The sequence below is a fragment of the Mirounga angustirostris genome, unplaced genomic scaffold (assembly GCF_029215605.1).
Source record: "Mirounga angustirostris isolate CCGP_5_RB_7025 unplaced genomic scaffold, mMirAng1.0.hap1 SCAF_2, whole genome shotgun sequence".
Classification (NCBI taxonomy): domain Eukaryota; kingdom Metazoa; phylum Chordata; class Mammalia; order Carnivora; family Phocidae; genus Mirounga; species Mirounga angustirostris.
In genome coordinates this window covers 49,185,518-49,204,063 of record NW_026991710.1, presented here as the reverse complement: position 1 = coordinate 49,204,063, position 18,546 = coordinate 49,185,518, and the positions used below count along the sequence as shown (strand labels likewise).

The following is an 18,546-nucleotide window of genomic DNA, read 5'->3' as shown; positions in this document are numbered from 1 at the left end:
AAAGCTTTTAAAAAAGTAAACATCTTAAAAACAGAAACAAAAACTGCCACACTGTCTTCCAAACTGGTTGTATCATTATGCATTCTCATCAGAAAAGAATGAGTTCCTGTTTCTCTATATCCTCACCAACACTGGGTGGTGTTGGTGTTTTAGATTTTGGTGATTCTAATTAAGTGTGTAGTGGTATCTCATTGTTGTTCTAATTTACCATTTTCTAATGACCAATGATGCTGTGCATATTTTCATATGCTTCTTTGCCATCTGCATATCTTCCTTAGTAAGTTATCTGTTCAGATCCTTTGCCCACTTTTTGATTGTATTGTTTTTGTTTGTGCCCATTAAGAATTCTTTGTATACATTGAATAGCAGTCTTTATCAGATAGGTGTTTTGCAGATTTTCTCCAAGTTATGACTTTTCATTCTTCTTAACAGAGCAAAAATTTTTAATTTTAATGAAGTTTATCAATGTTTTCTTTCATAGACTGTGTCTCAGCTGTTGTATAAAAAGCCTTCACCAAAACTCAAGTTCACCTAAACTTTATCCTATATTGTCTTCTAGGAGTTTTACAGTTTTGAGATATACATTATGTCTTTCATTTATTTATTGAGTGAATTTTTGTGAAAGATTTAAGGTGTGTTTCTAGCTTCATTTGTTTTCATGTGGATATCCAGGTGTTGCAATACCATTTGTTGAAAAGACTCTTTTTTTCACTAAGTTGCCTTTGTTCTTTAGTGGACTAGGAGTTGATCATATTTGTGAGAGTCTACTTCTGGACTCTTTTCTGTTCCATTTTCTTTTAACAAAAAAGTTAACTATTCTTTCACCAATACCATACTGTCTTAATTACTATAGCTTTATGGTAAATCTTAAAGTCTGATAGCATCATTCTTTCAACTTTGTCCTTCTCTTTCTAAATTTTTAATAATGGTTTATGAGCACTAAGACACCTAAAGTATCTAGGTGTACATAACAGGATTTGAAAGTTGCTCTGAGGGCAAAAGTGTAGGTTTTTTTTAAATAAGTTGATAGGAGCACTAACTATGGGCAGAGACAATAGAGCTTATTCCCCACATTATAAAATGTGGGCAGACTTGGCCCTCAAACTATAGCCCTGGTCTTCTAGCTCTTTTTGTACTACCACAACATTAAAAGCTATATATTCTAGAAGGAATAATAATAAAATGGAAGTAACCTGGGTCTACAAATCATGATTTAGAGAGTACCTAAGAAAATCACCTGACATGCACTGGATACAAGCAAGAAATAAATCTTTATTGTGTTAAAACTTTTATTTGTAAAAAAAAAAAAAACTTTTATTTGTAACTGCAATATAGCTTATATTATCCTGAATTACACACCAGAAATAGGAGGTTGTTTTCTGGTTTTTGTTTTTGTTTTTTGTCAGCATCATTCAACAGTCAGAATAAGAAGCTCAGAAAGCAGAAGACATACATAAAGTTGAAATTTGGCACAAAGTAGAATGTCCTTGCTTAAGATCTAGATATCCTTTATCCCTTCTCTACCAGAATAATACATCTGAGATATTACCTATTCATCTGAAGTCACAACCTAGACCAGAATATACCCATTCCACTCTTTCTAACTCCTGTAGAACATGCATAATTTATTTACAGGCATTAAATTTGTAGGGTCCACAAGCACTCAGCCTGAGGTGATTCAATTATCTTCCCCTGAAGTGGGACAAGTAAAAAGCAGCAGATGAAAGAAAAGGGAACAAAGGAACTCTAAAAAAAAATAAGCTGATCTTAGAGGGCATGGAAAAAGCATTTCTTAGAAAGTAGTAATTGTAATAAGGATGCTCATCATTTTCACATGCTATCTTTATTCCAAAAAAACCTCAAAGGATTTTGGATTTGATCTTGCAATTTCAATACCTGTGTGAGTGCTTGAGAAAACTAATAATTCTCACAAGATATTCTCTTTGAAGGCACCAAAGTGGAGGATATAATTATATGTCCCAATGAATTGATCACTTGACTACACCCTGGAATAACCCATGCCCTTGGCAAAGAATGGAAAATCGGTATTCTTCACAGAGGGAAAGCAGATTCTTCATTTAAGCAGCCATTGTTTAAAGTCAGGAGAGACAGCAAAACTATTTGTACATATATCAGAAGCCAATACTGTAGGTATAGTTTACCAAGAGCCTAAGCACTCTATTCTTCCATAAATCTGGTCATTTAATAAATAATCTTTGAATGCTTAATCAGAATAAGAGTTAGTCCATTTTATATATTTATATTTATTAGGTTTCATCCAGGAGAAAGAAAGTCTCTACTTTTCTAAGAGCTCTCATAATCTGCACATGATCTTAGAAACCAGGCAGTCAGACTACCTCGAATGTTTTCTAGACCTTAATCTTCCCATGACTTTTTGAAATTCAACAAGCAGAAGACCCTTTAACAGTATATGGCATTCATATCTAATGTTTAAAGGTTAAACAGTATATATACATTCAGCAATTTGTGCCAAGTGCCAAAAAATAATAACTCAGATCCTAAAATGAGTTCTTGATATATGTAAAGTTGCTTGCAAAGGAGAAAAACAGACAAATTAGCATAATTCCTTCTTTCCTCAATATCCTTGGCAGCAAAGAACAAAACCCCCCACTGGTAAAAAGCTGCTCCATCTGCCATCATATTGCAAGAACAGCTTGCTTTCTTGGAAAGATGATTTATGGGACAACCAAATCATATCTTTCATTTTGGGGGGTGGAAGATTGTGGTAGTGAAGTTTCTGTGGAGAATATCCATCTATTGTAGGCCCATTGACAAATATACCTAAAAAGCAATACTCTGAACTAATGTAATTACCAGCAATCTACCTTCCCTTTCCTTTGAACCTCTTTAGAGCATGAGGTTGTTATTCTTATCTAAAGACACTGCTATGTATACATGATTTATTAAGAAAGTTGTGCACATAAGAATGAGATTTTTTAGTATGATAAATGATCATTGCTACACAGCAATATGGAAGTATTATGGTGGAAGCAAGTATCTTGCTAATTTTCACATATAGACAATAAGTACATAAGATGCTAGTAACATTCCCCAGTAGTGATTCCTCTGTATTTTAATCTGTAGATGCAAAAAAAGGTGGGAGACTTAAATGATCTGACTCAAGTCCCCAGTATAAAACTGTGGCAGAGACAAATTAGTGTAGGACATGTGACCTGAGATACTGAACCACATGGTAGACCAAACTGTCTCTGAATTTACTGATATCAAATAGGTTTCCAGAAAAGTAATGGACAGATATGAGTTCCTTTCTTCCTCCACATTTTCTCCCCTCTGGAAAATCAATTAGAAATGAGCAGCATTTAAAACTTTACATTTTCATGACTCAAAATAAATTCTGATCTCTTAAAATTTACTTTGCAGCCACATAATTTAAAGGAGTATTCTTTTGTCGACATATGCAGCAAAAGTATAAATGAGTATTTTACTTTATTATAAAGAAACAAAATAGAAAGTCAAAATCATATTCTTTTCCATTACATTATCTTTTTAAATAAGAGAGTAAACTAATACTCTTATTAACAACTCAGTAATGTTGATTGTGAAAATTCCTCCTTCCTTGGCTTCATGACCTTCAGAATTGTAATTTAATGATGAGAGGAAGGTTTCAGAGACCCTTTTAAGACAAAGCAAATCTTCAGAACTATTATTCCATTTGGTTTTACATATGCAGTTTAATTTTTCTACTTTATGACTCCATTAATCTCTCATTTTAAACAGCCTCCATTTTTAATTAAAGTACAAGTTTTGCAGACCTTATTTTTATTGCTGACTGATGCCTTCACTAATGGTTTTTATTTTATTGTGAATCTCAAATGCAGTTATGGTGCCAGGCTGAATTAACACACTAACTGCAGTCTTAAGTGAATGAACAGGTTAAGCATAGTAAGTGTCCCCTATGAAAGTCTTAAAAACTCTAGAATATAAATACGCAAACACCTTAAGGTCACTCATACCAAAACCTCAAGGTATATGAAAACCATGAGCAGCAATGAACATAGATGGGTCTCTTTCTCTCTCCTTCCACTTACAACACCTTCCTGGGCTCTTCTTATGCCACAGCCCTTCACACTTAGGAGCAGTGTCAGAGAGGAGATCCTGCTCCTTCTATCTCAAAGGAGGGAAAAATTGGTACAAGGCTAGTTTTCAGTGAATCATACTCAATAGGAACAGCATTCTTATGCCAGGGTCTTTCCCTTTTTCTGGGCCTTTTCCTTTTTTCACAGACCTACAGGCCCATAAGTATCTTTCTCTTCCCACTACAAATTCTTTAGAACAAGTTTATGCTTGCTTTCTTCAGGGAGATCTAAATTCTTCAGCTTCTCTCTCCACAAATAGGTAGGTGAAACTATCTGAGGAGGATGGAGTTGGAAACCTTGCTTTTTCACTGAAGCTCCATTTTTTAAATTAGCTTTGGAGATTCCAAAAGCAACAGTTTGATCTTAATTCCCAAATGACTCAGGAATGAAACAGAAGGGTGTGATTAATTTGTACTAAACACCTAACCAATGGGATAAAAAATTAAATTGCTAATCATCCAGTTTCTGGACTATAGAACTCACTTTTCAGTAAAATATGCTATATACCTTAATTGTACTCTAATTTTTTTAAAAAATATTATATTTATATACAAAATATAACCTTTCATCTGTATTGTTTCCATACTTTTGGAAACACCCATATTGTTTGCATTCTTTCATATTCCATATCATTAATTGATATCTGTAATTCAGGAATTCATTTGTCACAGAATGAGTAAACTCCTCAAGAATAGTTTTCAGTCAAAATAAAAATCAGTAACATCAAAACATTAAATAAAACAAGTAAAATAGTTTTATAAGAAGTCTTTTTTGTTAAGATTTCACTTATTTATTTTTTTATTATTATGTTACATTAATCACCATACATTACATCATTAGTTTTTGATGTAGTGTTCCATGATTCATTGTTTGCATATGGAAATCGGAGGGGGAGACGAACCATGAGAGACTATGGACTCTGAGAAACAAACTGAGGGTTCTAGAGGGGAGGGGGGTGGGGGGATGGGTTAGCCTGGTGATGGGTATTAAAGAGATCACTTATTTATTTATGAGAGAGTGTGTGCATGAGCGGAAGGAGGTGCAGAGGGGAAGGGAGAGGGAGGGGGAAAAAAAATCTCAAAATCCATACCAAGCATGGAGCCAGATGCAGGGCTGATCCCACGCCCCGAAGATCATGGCCTGAGTTGAAACCAAAAGTGGGATGCTCAACCAACTGAGTCATCCAGGCACCCCTAAAAACAACAGTCTTTAAAGTTAAAGACCCCTGTTTAAATTCCAGCTCCAAGATTCATTTGATATGTGAATCTGTGCAAGTTACTTAATATCTCTAATCCCTAGTTTCCTGATCTGTGAAATATGAATGACAATATTACTCATAAATTTGAACGTAGGTTGGAAACAGTTTCTCAGAATGGTGTTAGGCAATTAATAGATGATCAAGACAGTTTAGATACTGTCATCACCATGTGGTAATCTTATAAATAATGATTTTTCATTATTACATTAATCTTCAAAAAGTACACTTCCAAGCTTATAGAAAAATAATCTTTAACTCCATGATTCTGGTTTTTCATTCTCACCTTGCCCACTAATTATATGACTTTGGGCATGTTGGCTTTTCATTATGAACCTCAGTCCCTGCATCTAGAAAATGATGTTTTGAAAACTGCAGAATTTTTGTACACAGGGATTCAATACTGGATATGTAGTGGTTAGCACAGAATAAGTGTTAAACAAATATGATTTCCTTTCCCTCCTTCCCTTGACCAAATGAATGAGTTCATTTTGTCTTCTTTATAGCAAGAGATTGCCAATGGTTATTGTAGCCTTTGGGCTTCATCTGCTGAAAAGCCAGAATTCCTTTGCCCTTTCAAATCAAGTTCTAGAAAATGGTTGCCCAAGGGAAGTATAGGGAATTGACTGGAAAGGGACACTTGGGGAACTTTCTGGAGTGATGAGAATGTTCTAAATTTTGTTTTAGGGGGTGGCTACCCAGTTGAATATAACTGTCAAAAATGACTGAATAACTCTTATGAGGTGTACATATTATTTTACATTAATCAAGTCTCAATGTTTTTAAACCCAGGCTAATCTGAGAGTTAGAAAAACAAAAGGCTGTCTATCTTCTTTCTATGAATGATTATTATTAAATAATTATAGAAAAAAAGCTTGAGGGGAGCCTGGGTCGCTCAGTGAAACATCTGCCTTCGGCTCAAGTCATGATCTCAGGGTCCTGGGATCCAGCCCCAGGTCTGGCTCCCTGCTCAGTGGAAATATGCTCCCCCTACTTGTGCTCTCTCAATCCCTTTCTCTCTGTATCAAATAAATAAATAAAATCTTTTTAAAAAAAGAAGAGAAAGGGGCACCTGGGTGGCTCAGTCGTTAAGCGTCTGCCTTCGGCTCAGGTCATGATCCTGGGGTCCTGGGATCAAGCCCCGCATCGGGCTCCCTGCTCAGAGGGAAGCCTGCTTCTCCCTCTCCCACTCCCCCTGCTTGTGTTCCCTCTCTCGCTGTGTCTCTGTCAAATAAATAAATAAAATCTTAAAAAAAAGAAAAAAGAAAAAAGTTTGAAATAGTAGGCAACATTTAAAAACTGGTAAAGATCACATGGAAACCTAGATGCCCTACTTCTCTTTAAAAATCAAAAGACCTGGTAAGAATGAATACACATTTCCTCAAGTAACAGTCACTAAAAGTGAATAAAAGCTAACAAATTAGAAAGAGTTTGCCCCAGACCCTACCAACTCTAGTGTTTCCCACACCAACCACCCAAACTTATGAAAACAGAAGCCTCACTGATATTGTAATCCATTTTACAATACCATATGTAACATAGTTTTTGGTACTTCAAACTGAAACTCTCCTCAGAAGAGTAAGTTCTATAACAATACAATAATATAGAAATTCTAATACATATGTCCTACTGTTAAAAGCCCAAATGTAGCCTAAAACTCATTTTTCAAAGGAAGATACTCACAATTGTTGTATTATAACAAAAGCGTATCTTGTTTATTATAGACTTAAAATAATTGAAAAAATCATGTACAAAATCTATTGTTTCAAAGAATTAAGTGCTTTAAATTATTCCTGCAAGTATATCATGCAAGGCACATGGCTTAAAATTGGTAAGAAATACTGGTGGTTTGGTTTTTTTTTTTTTAATACAATCTTGTCTTCACAATTTAATAATTCAATCTTGTCTCATAACTTAATGAGTTACAAATATGACCCAGAACTCTCTCTTTGCCTAAACCTGAGCAGTAGTATCCAAACACTTGGATTCTAAGGCAGGTACAACCCGTCTGTTGCACTGGCAAAAGTGATTCACTTCCAGGACTGGTAGAATCACTTGAGCTGATTCTTATCTTAAGATGAGAAAAACCTTCCTGTCAAGGGTCCACAATGCTCTGAATTTCAGTAAGCACTCACTGTATTAGTAATACTCATTTATGAGATTTAAATCAATGAGAAGACACCCAGGAGAGATTACACCAAGGCCCTGTGGAGCTGGTTCAAACAGACACAATCAGAACCACAGGAACATATTATTATTATTATAAGAACGCCACACATACATACATGGCACACACAACACACACAATTAACTTTTTTAAAATAAAAATGTGAAAATTACAACAAGCAGAATAATAAAGGAATAATAAGCATGCAAATGCTAAAATATTCACATTCAATAAAATAGAGAATACACAAAGTAAAAAACCTCAGGTATAAAGCCTAAAAAAGAATTTTTTTGTTGTTTTTAAAGGGCCTCCTCACTGCTTGTTGCCATTCAAGAGTTGGTTTTTCAATGGCATAACCCAAAGGCAGAGTGCAGTATTCAATAGCTTTATCCAATAATACAAACAAACAAGCTGGGAGCCTCATGACCTGAAGTGAACAGAGAGAATTCGGTCTCAATAGTACAGTGGGCATTCCCTTGGGAGCTGCACAACTATTGGATTGAAATCAAGTGCCTTTCCCTACAAAATGAGAACTAAGGATTGAATCAATTACCTGAAGGCAAGCCCAATCACACAATGAAGCCTTTACCACCATGAATGCAGCAGAAGAGCAAGGCAGGAGGGCCACTGCATAACTGTTCTACAATTATCAGCAGTAGCTACACAAACAACATTGTAAGTTTCATTTACCTGGAGAGACTGTCACATCTGGCACAGCGGCCACAGCTGCTGCCCAAGGCAGAGAAGGAAACTGTTCACACCCGTGAAGAAACAACCTATCTATTATCATCAGCTAATACTGAACATGATGCCTTGTGAATAGAGCAAAGATTCTGCATGGTGTTTAAATACATTTCTTCAAATTGTGATTGCCGCAAGGTTTACCATATCCTTATTTTTTGTCAGATGCCTATTTTATGTAACCATCCAAAATGGGTGTGCATTCTTTGGTATTTATTAAATGAAATGAGGAAAGCAAACTAAACGAGGTAGTCTGTGGGAACCATTCATAAAATTCACCACTCTGTTTAAGAACACGGAATCACTTACTTACTTTAAACCCTGGAGAAAGAAAGCTGTACCAACTTTAAAAATCCCACATTTCAGACACTTATTGCTGCCACCTGAAATGTAAAATGAATATACATCTAATTAATTGGTCCTTATTATAAAAGTATAAAACTCCAAGCAATCAATCAAAGAAAATGACAGATTTAGTCCTCTAACAGTTCTTCCCTAGAAACAGTTTCTGTCACAACTACTTTCAGGTGAAAATCACAGATAGGACCATTTAATATTAAATTTGCTAGTGAGGCAAAAAAGACTGGATCAATTCAAATGTATCAGTATCACCTTATTAACTGTCAACATTTAGGTAACGTCTTCACGTGCCGGGCACCATTCTAAGCACTTCGCATGCACTAAATTATTAATCTCTACAACAACCTATAAAGGAGACACTATTATTATTCCCAGTTAACAGATGAGGAAACTGAGTAACAGGAAGATGAGGTGACTTTCTCCCCTAAGACCACAGAGCTAGTAAAGGCTGAAGCTAGGTTTTCAGAGAAGGCATTTCCTCTCCCAGGCTCTGAGAGTCTACTACACAATTAGCATCTAAACTACTCTCCCAAGAAGCAAATGTTTGGTGTGTGAACTCCATAACAAAAAGTTATAAATTTGGATAGTCACATGAGTTGACATTATAAGATAATCTAATTTATTTTTAAAGATTATTAGAATTTATATATACAAAGGAATGCGATTTCTTTTATAAGTCACCTTAAAAACATTTATGCAACACAGCAAATTTTCCATTACTTAAAGAGATATATTGGAACCCCTCCTTGAATTTAGCACCTCTATTAGAATTCATTTTCATACTCATTAATCACTAATGTTTTGGGGGTACCAATGAAATCCATAGCATATTTAATAGTATATTGCTATCTTTGGGGAGGGGGATTTCACTTTTTTGAAAAGTCAAAATATATTTTGAGCCAAGCCAGGTGAGTGATGTGATAGAAATACTTCATATAGTTTTTGGCAAAACAGTAGGATTTACATCCCCATCCATTACTGATTATAAAGCCAATTCCAGTGAGAAGTTTCAAAAATGATTCCGCAACATCCTCACCACTAGAATGTGTATAGTTTTCCAAAATGACTACTTTAAAAGATTGCCCTATTTGCATTAATTGCACTAATTCTGGAAGTTTGGTCTTTAAAATCACATTACTTTGTAGTTATATCTCATAATCTAAAATAAATAATGAATCAGGATTTTGTTTTATGGTATTTAAAAAATATGAATATGCATGATAACATGTATGAACACTTTTTTAACCTGAATAATAACAAATTCACAAAACTTTAGAGGTAAAATTAAATCTTACAAATATCTGTGACTGAAGGAATTTTTTTCAGCACTAAACAAAAATTTTAAAAAAGAAAAAAAAGAGAAAGTGAGAGGGTGTCCAAAAAGAAGCAAACAATGCTCAGTTCCACAAATTGTTCCAATTTTAATAAAAATTCCCTATACCTATTTGTTAGATAAAACCACGCAAGGACACTTCTTTTTCTGCCATCTTGGAGCCTGTGGAGGCTGGGAGCTGGGAACAGGACTCATATAATGCCAAATAATGTCCAGAAGGCTGTGGTCCAAGGCCATTTTTGCTGGCTATAAGCAGGGGTCTCCCGAACCAGAGGGAGCACACAGCTCTTCTTAAAATCGAAGGTGTTTATGCTCGAGATGAAACGGAATTCTATCTAGGCAAGAGATGTGCTATGTGTACAAAGCAATGAACAACACAGTCACTCCTGGTGGCAAACCAAACAAAACCAGAGTAATCTGGGGAAAAGTAACTGGTGCTCCTGGAAACAGTGGCATGGTTCTTGCCAAATTCCGAAGCAACCTTCCTGCTAACGCCATTGGCCACAGAACCCATGTGATGCTGTACCCCTCAAAGATTTAAACTTAATGAAAAGTAAATAAATAAAGATGTAGATTTAAAACACACACACACACACACAAGGACAAGAAGATTTTGAAACACCTACTTCGAAATGTCCACTAGCAAATAGCCCTCACTTTGTTATCTTTAACACTGGGCAAATTCTCACTCTCCCAACCAATGAGCAGCTCTTACGCATCCCCCTCATCTTACTGTACCTTCATTGCTTCCCCTCACCCCTCTCTCCCCACTATTACCTATCAGCACCCTTGTAATAAAATACTCCTATTTTAGGAAACGAAGATTCATCCAATCTGGTCTCAGGCACAATCTTTTGCCAATTGTTTCCTCTCAATTTACATCTGCAGTGATACCATGCACTGTTGATTCTCAAGTACCTCAGAGAAAACTCCTTTAGGCCACAGATTACGATATAATCTTTACAATGTAATCTAAGCCTCAAGTAGATAATTACTCCCCAGTGTTTTATGAATACCTTCAAACTAATTTCGAGGCATTTATTTCTTGCCTTGCCAATCTCGATTGTATGTTTCTAAAAAGTCAAATTCTGGACTTTCCTCCTTTTAAACAAAACAAAACATGCACACACACAAACACACACCCAAACTCTAGCGATAAGCACTAAATAAATTCATTACCAGAGTATCTGCTGAACTAGTCACAGATAACATTTTTTACATTTTTCTTATTGTTGTGATTGTTTTTATTATTTCAGATTTGTCCTCATCAACAGACAAATTGAGATTATGTTCTTACACCTAATATTCAAAGAAATCTCTCTTTCTCTACCAAAATTGCTTCTTTGGCTATTTCACCACTAGGGGAGTAAAATGAGGCCAAGCAACAAAGAGAGTTATCTGTTGGCCCTTTTGGGGGGAAGAGAAATTTTTACACCAGTTAAGATGGTTGTGAGTGAATTTAAAATATTGACACAAGATTGGCAGCTAGCTGCTCACATTCTGCCTGAAAGGTTTACTACTGGCAGGAACTCCCAGCAGCTGCTTGTTTGAAACGTGAGAAAACATTTGGACAGTTAGGATAGCCTGATTTTCCCCTTAAAATCTGTTTGGCAAAACTTCCTGGCAGTTAATATGATCCTGTGAAAGGCTTTAAAAAAAAAAAAAAAAAAAGTGTTCACATCTCGTCACAAAACTTGTTTTGCCAGTGTAGACGATATTTTAAAAAGCCATATTTTAAACTCACAATCTTTTTATTGCTAGCTAATATTTTTCCTGCAGCCAATAACTAATGCAAAATGGATGGCAAGACCTGTTTTTATAATAAAATGATTAGATGATCCATACTGGAAATCTTTTAGAGATTACCAGTAGCGTCCATGAAAGTTAATTTTCTTGTACCAAGGTGAGGTTAGAACAGAGAGCATCATGTGCAGCTTCATCAACGAGTACAAAATCTTTATTAAGAAACTCCTCTAACAGTGCTATTGATTTAGAGAACTCGTTCTTAAGGATTAAGGCAAGAACAGGCCAAATATCTTAACTTCGTTCTGCCACGGTCACACGGTAAAACGCAGCATGAGCTCTCTTATGCATCCAAGTACTTTGCATAAAATAATCACTACCCAGGGGTGTGTAATTTGTGTACTCAACTTTTATAATACTTTTCTGAGCATTTCCTTTCCTTAATGGGTGTTCCTCTCTCACTTTAACTGTTTTCCTCTCATCCACTTTCAAGTATGTCATGGCCTCTGCAGTGCTACCCCTTATCTAAGGCAGGGCAATCTAAGGATATTGATTTATGACGGCTATGTAATTTACACACTCCACAATTTTCCCGTATGATTTATTCAAAAAACAGATTGTACATTAAGCTTGGCATTCATTAAGCTGGCCCATTCCAGTTTCATATTAATCCTGTATTAGATATGTTTGGAAGTTTTATGCATGTATAGTCATTCTGGCAGATTTTAAAGTACATGCAAAAATCACAGTAACCCTTTAGAAACATTTGCACTGAAGGAAGGCCATGAAACCGGTAAGATGGGATTGCATGAAGATAAAATACTAGCATTGTATATAAGAATGAATTACCCAATGAACATGACTTTTAGGAAATTGATAAATTTCAACTATGTTTGTTTCTTTAATTAACATAAACAGAAGAACATTGTAAGATCTATCCATTATTAATAAATGCAATAAATATATAAAAAATGTACTTTTCAGCATTATGCTATGCTTGTCTGAAAAAAGAAACCCAGATCGCTATATCTGATGATAAATAAGACAACTGAAAACTTGAAAGTTAATAATAATAACAATAAAGGATACTATATACATTTTCTACTATAAACATAATATTGTTGGTAACCTTTTAAGAAATCATCTCTATTATTTTGGATTTGCTAATGAACAGTGAACTATTATTAAGCTTTTGCCAATAATTGATAAAATATAAAACATAAACCTTTAAGGAGAGTTATCCAGATTCTTAACAATAGCCCTCATGTACTTCAAAGAAAAAGAAAATGATCTTCAGGTAACCTCACACATGCATCTTTTTTCATCTAACAAAAACTGAATTTAAATTCATATAAAGCTCCTCATTTGTTCAAGTCCATACTCCAAAAGTACAGGAGATCTTTTCTTTTTTTTTTTTTTAAGATCTTTTCAAAGATGTAAAGTGTTCAGCAGAAGGTGGCATCACTGTGCACAGATTGATGCCTCTAATTCCATATGTGACTTAAAAGCAAATTGCCAGCAAACTGACAAGCTGAGTCAGCATTTCATCTCATTTCCTTCATTTTTAGAATGAGAAGGAAATCAAGTGAAGATGCAGACAAAAACATGGTCTTTCACTTAAGACTTCAGTAGAAAAGAACATGATCAAGGACATTTAAAATAATAAGAACCTCAGAGACCACAAATGAGTTCTATGAAACTGTCCCTGACACAGCCTCACAACAACACTGTACAAATTAATATTTATATTTATGCTTTGATTGCAATACATAGAATGTTATTCCAATGTTCTGAACACCATGGAACACCACAGAAAAAGGGAGAAAAGAAAGGGAAGGTGAATGATGTGGAAGAAGGATGGAAGGGAACACTCAAGTTGTAATTTAAAATATTTTTTTCTAATTTAATCACAAATATATGGTATCACATATTCAAAAGCAGGCTAAATGTTCAATATGGTAATGTGCTTATTGTCTCTAATGTAGAAAAGTGGGCTCGTACTATTTCTGTACATTAAAATTATTTCAAATTTTTTAATTATTCAAATCGTCACAGATTTTTGATTGCTTACTCAGTGAACTACAAAAACAAAAGCTGACATCTGATTAAGTTATGGTTGCCTGCAATAAATCATTTGAAGTCATTTATTTGGAAATGGAACCCTTTATAAGCTTTTCTATTTTTAAAACATATCAATCTAATCAATTTAATTTTCAACACAGATATTGCTTTTCCCTCCCTGTCAAAATGTACAATGGGATTTCTACTAAATTCAAGTAATTAATTTTTAACTACAGAAGTAAAGAACTCTGCTATTTAAGGATTTACTTTTATTATTATTTTTAATGTAGCAGTGTCCTGATGGTTATTATTTGGCTGAATGAATTGAAGTGAGGCTCCCTGGGCAGCTGCTGACATAATGACTGATTGTGTGCAGAGCTGAGAATGTGAATGATAAATTTTGAAAGGCTCTGGAATTTGTGAATAACAAAAGTAGCTACAGTTCCTAAAATCTAACCATTTGTTCTTGGCAACAAAAGAAGACTCAAAGGCTTTTGTTTAATGAAATGATTCAAAAACAGGATACACTGGAATTAAGGGTTATCTGTACCAGCACAATTCAGCAAGCAGCTTGTGTGCCCAAGTAGATGGATCACAAATGTAGGCTGGTTAACATGATATAAATGGAATTAATCTGATTCTATCCCCCCTTAATATTATTATGGTAGTCTCATGACAGCTTAATATCTTCATGCTTTTTGCAAGGAAAAAAAAAATAGCACATAGAAATAGGAACCATTAAATAACTTTTGCATGGACAGGTTAATGATCAATTCAAGAAAAATCAGTAATTAAAACATACACTTGTATTAGTTTTTAACGAAAGTGTCATAAATTGTTAAAAAGATTTTTTAAAAAAGAACTGAAATCCTTGACTATAATATATACTAGCTATGTAATCTTGAGGTGCTGATTCTTCTTAGACATCAGTTTCCTTGCATGTAAAATGATTTGGAGAATTATACAAGATTCTCCAAGTCAAACACAAAACAGAAAGCCTGGCAAATGATAAGTGTTATTAATACTGGTTTCTGGTGTTAGGAGGTGGGTGAGGTAATAGTGGTAAAAGTGCCATTCCAGAGGGTATCTTATTTAACCCTCATAAGAATCTCCTGAGATAATTAAAACAAACCCTTGAAGGGTAGCAGAATAAACCACCTTAAAATAGGACTGTAGGAGTTTAGGACATCTCACTCCAAAATACACTGCTTTGGAATACTGATTATTTGGAGATGTAGGCACATGAAAAACAGCAAATGCAGGGAGAGATTTTCTCTGAACTCTACTTACCTACCTAAAGACAGATTCTCTAGAAGGAACTCATTGTCCCCTTTCAGAGAGTTGCATCAACCAGGGAAGACTGACCATTACCACAAGAGAGGAAAATTGAAATGGACACCACACCCAGACACACTTTGTCACAAACTATCACACCTCCCATCTATTCTTCTAACAAAGGCCCATTCATCTGTCCTAAAAATCATTTACTCTCCGCTGTCGGGGAGGAAGATTTTCCTCTGCCCTATGGTCCTTCTAGCTGGATTTAGAATCTAAGTGACATGAGACAGATTAACAGGAGAAAATCAAATGTAATATGTATACGTACGGGGGAAATTCCAAAGACAAGAAGACAACATGAAGCTTATATGAGCTAAGGAGAGGGGCAGGGTCTGAGGATACAAAGGAGAGGAAGACCATTAGCAAAAAGTTAAGAGATGTTTGGAAAAATAAGTTTGCCCTATTACGCAGATAAGGTTCCTAGGTAAAGGGGAGTCTGTTAATAGCTCTCTTCCCAGTACAGGCTCTCCTTTCCAAGGTAAATTTAGGCAGTTGAGGGGGAGGCAGAGAGCTTTTCCTGCATCTGCTGGGTTTTGATTACTTTTTTTTTTTTTTAAGATTTTATTTATTTATTTGAGACAGAGAGAATGAGAGAGACAGAGAGCACATGGGGGGGGAGGGTCAGAGGGAGAAGCAGGCTCCCCGCCAAGCAGGGAGCCCGATGCGGGACTCGATCCCGGGACTCCAGGATCATGACCTGAGCCGAAGGCAGTCGCTTAACCAACTGAGCCACCCAGGCGCCCGGGTTTTGATTACTTTTAACTCAAAATAATCTTTATGGTAAAGTGGCCATCTTGGGACAATCCGCCCAGGACCCCTATACCCTTAAGAGGCCTAGAGCCCCTAACCTCTATTCAGATGGTATTGAAGACTGATTTAGCCCCCTCAGGAAGGTACTCATTTTTCCCTGCATAAGTCCCACGCATAAATGAAGTATACATCTTAATATACTTCTGTTTTTGTCTTGTTGATCTTTTATTACATGGGTTTCAGCTAAGAACTCAGAAGGGTAGAGGGAAAAAGTATTTTTCCTCTCTTACAATCTACATCAGAAATGAGACAACGGGGTAAACCAAGGTAAAAAAAATAATAATAAGGTAGAAATTTAGTGAGTTCTGTAACACTCAAAAGCCCACCTTTTCCCCAGGATACACTGAGTCTTCAATTAAAGGGACATGACACAAGTGAAAAATAGAAGGGAAAAAAATATTTTGTTTGGAATAAAAACTGTACCTTAAGGCTTTATAAAAACTCAAGGTAAAAATGAAAAATGTGGCACATTTTTATCATCACTATTAATAAATCAGAAATTAACTTAAGTATTTGTTTTTCCCACAGTTTTTCAAAGTACATATAAACATTCCCATTCCAGGGTCAAAGGCTTAAAATAAGCAATTTAGCATATATTATATAAGGCATAGGGCCAAACTTATAAATTGATTAGGTGGCGGCATACTCAATTCAATTAAAGGAACACCAAAAAAAGGACTCCCTTTTCCGAAAACATCTCTGGGATATCTTCAGTAATGGTTTTCAGTGTAGCTACTCAGAGATCAAAATTATCCATTTTATCTAGGAAATAAAACAGAATAGCTTTAAGAAATAAACTGTTAGCTATGCAATCAAAAAGCACAATAGATAACATGAGATTCTAAAAGAGACTCAATAATTATGAGTAAGAAACTAATAATAATTTGGATAATGGTGCAATTCTCAATTACAGTGCCACACACTGATCTATTGTTTTGATGTTGCTTATAGTATCTTAAGAAGGTGTAGGGAGAATGCCAACTACTATGAAAGTGGTATTACCTTTTTGAAATACATTGCTGATAGTTTTCAAATAGTATGAGTATGCTAAATATACCATAATAATGTATACGTAATTGCATATATATGATTAAAGTAACTTTAAAGTAATGAGCCAAAGAATAGACATATAAATTATATATTTCAGCACTGCTACTTTCACAAAGTAATATTTTATAAACATAATTCAAGAAGTTTTACTTTGTGAAAGCAAGCTACTTACTTTCAAAAATAAAGACACACAAAATCAAATCTTATAATGATAATATATTTTGGAAATATGAGAGTCTTCATTTCCAAGTGAAGTTTCAAATAAAGACTTCTGCTATTTATATTTTGTTCTCAAAGGCACTGTTTTGATATGAAGTAATCTTGGTTTTCTGGTAAAAGAAGACCAAATAAATCCCTTAATTCTAATCCAGTATGTATCATCTTTACTGTGGATGGATTTTAAATCCTTAAGCGATTTATCTATCAAAATATAAAGCAAGGCCCTAACTTCCAACTGCTGATTTTTATTTCATGTATCTGCTGAATTTACATATTTGCTGAAAGGCACACCAGGGCATCAAAAGTTCCCTCATGGCTAGGTTTGCAGGCATTTACCAGGAAAGAGCAGTTGAGTTTATCTTTGTTCCCAGCCCCACACTTTCAGTTAACCTGAGAGATTTTTAAAGGAAGTTAAGAGTCACTTTACCTTCTGTTTCATTTCCTGTGACTCTAACCTGCCATGTTCTGGTTCTGATCTTTCATTGCTGCACTCTGACATAAGTGTACCTCATCACATAATAGGCAGAAGTAACACACACAAAAAATTATTAAACTAGCTTTGCTTTTGAAAATTGCTGAGGTATTAAAATAGAGTTAGCAGAATCATAGCAATTATTAACTTGATGTTCAGTTACCAAAATTTCAGTACTTTTATTATTGGCTATATGTTTATGAGGTCTATATTTTATTAATCAAAAATAATATATATATATACACACATATATATTTACACGTTTATTGTTTATTTATTTATTTAATTTGAAAACAACAAAAAGAGCCTAGATTGAGACTTAAGTAGCAATAATATTAGACACTGTCTGGTAACAGCAAATACTACTCCACAGAAAAGGAAAGATGACTAACAGAGTTATGGCACACATAGTTCCACCATCATAAGATTAAGACACCTCTCATTAAAGGGCAGAATATTATTTTATATGCCATCTTATGAACCATATTTCAACAAATATAGCATGCCTCTGATTATAAGGTAGAACATAATTTTATGCACCATTAAGAAAAAAAGTATGTTGCCAATTAAACTGACAGACTATTTATTATGATGCATCCAATTTCAGATATGCTAAAATACAAATACAATGTAGGTCTTGAAATGGATAAATTATAGAATGTTCCAGTCACTGTGCAAAACTCTTAAGTTCATTACCTATTTTATTCTTAAAAACCACAAGCAAGCTTTTCATAACTACAAAGTGGAGAAACTGGTGGAAAGAGGTTTAATTACTTCCTCTAGTAACAAGACTAGGAAGGTCAGAGCTAGGAGTTAAAATTAATCCCACATTGGTTAACCCCTCCCCAATGCTTACTGCTTGTTGGATCTGAATTATTT

At 34.9% G+C, this 18,546-nt stretch overlaps 1 protein-coding gene and 1 pseudogene across 1 annotated transcript in view; one reads left to right on the top strand and one right to left on the bottom strand.

Moving 5' to 3' along the window:
- Positions 1 to 5,315, top strand: part of LOC123848944 (large ribosomal subunit protein eL28-like) — a 46,776-nt pseudogene extending 41,461 nt beyond the window's left edge.
- ADGRL3 (adhesion G protein-coupled receptor L3) overlaps positions 1 to 18,546 on the bottom strand; it is an 819,557-nt gene that overhangs the window by 706,557 nt on the left and 94,454 nt on the right. The window lies entirely within an intron of this gene.